We start from the raw sequence: 1,407 nt of genomic DNA on the forward strand, positions 1-1,407 counted from the left end.
GGCCGTAGTGCGGTAGTGACACTTTTCCGGACATGGGTCCCTATACTCAAATGTTTTCTACTGTTGCACTNAATAACCCCTAGAAGTTTGATCCCATAGTTCTGAAACACCCTGTATAATAATTAGTATATAATAATTATTAGTATATAATAATTGTAAACTATAATATAATGAGAGTAAAAGATCCAATTACTGATACATTAAACAGACGCTTCAATTACGTTTTTTGATTAAATACATATATAACGCATTGTAAATATCATATTGTTATAGAAATAAATAAAACTTCAAGCTAAATTAATGAAGAAATCAAGCCTTTATAGTATCATATAATTCAATTCCTTTATTATTTACAGGTGTTTGTGAAATATTTACAATTTGGAATGACACAATTCTCATATTAATAATATTTGCAGGATTTACATGTAACATTTTGCTTTGTTATAATTTGTTATCTTTGTTAAAGATATATAGACATTGTTTTTGAAAATACAAACTTGGATAATCTCTCACACCAAGTGTAACGACTGAATGAGTCGTTACACTTGGTGGCTTGGTGACTTTTACTTATTTTCCACTTCACTTATTTTCCTTTCAGAGGGGATCCCACCACTGCTGCAGAATAAAGGTGGTTTTCCATTACAATTGCAGTGTGATTGGCTGCTACAAATCATGCCGTTTCCCGCGCCTCGTTTGCTCTGCTAAGTGCGAGAGTGGAGAATAAGAGAGAAGTAAGAGTGGGGGTTAGAGGGAAAACTAAGTGGGAATATAACTGAGAGATTTTGTGAGAAGATAATCGAGTGGGAAGATAAGTGAGAGAGAAAATAAATGAAGTTTCAGTGTAAAAACTGGAGGGTCTCGCTTAAAACATTCCAGATAACCTTGTTCTGACCTCGGCGACATTATTCAAGGTCAAATTGATAAAGCTGATGAATAAATCTTTTTAAACCTTAAAACTTTTATCTCAAACATTGTTTTATAACACTTATAGTTTTCGAGATATGTTACCGTTTTGGAATTTTTTATATACTGCGTATGATCATATATAGTCCTATGTATAATAACATTCCACATATAATTACATGTGATCATGTAATTATAATGTTATCCAAGATATGACCTCATGTATAAAACAATACTTTGTTATAATATATCTAATGTACCCAAATAGCACATGGACGTCCTATGAAAATCCAAAGGACATCTTATACGGACGAAACAGATATCCTATTTTCTAATCCCATTATCTAATCCCAGGATCTCTTCTGGATATCCTGAGGAAGAGCAAATGAGCGCCCTGTTTAGTCTCTGAATTATCCTTAGGCTATTATATATACACAGTTTGTCCGGAAAGTTCCCGGACTGATTTTTTCTAGCGCGGGTAAGCGGCGCTATCGAGCGGTCAAC

This window comes from Pseudomyrmex gracilis, unplaced genomic scaffold, assembly GCF_002006095.1.
Source record: "Pseudomyrmex gracilis isolate BER0280 unplaced genomic scaffold, ASM200609v1 scaffold_1376, whole genome shotgun sequence".
Taxonomy (NCBI): Eukaryota; Metazoa; Arthropoda; class Insecta; order Hymenoptera; family Formicidae; genus Pseudomyrmex; species Pseudomyrmex gracilis.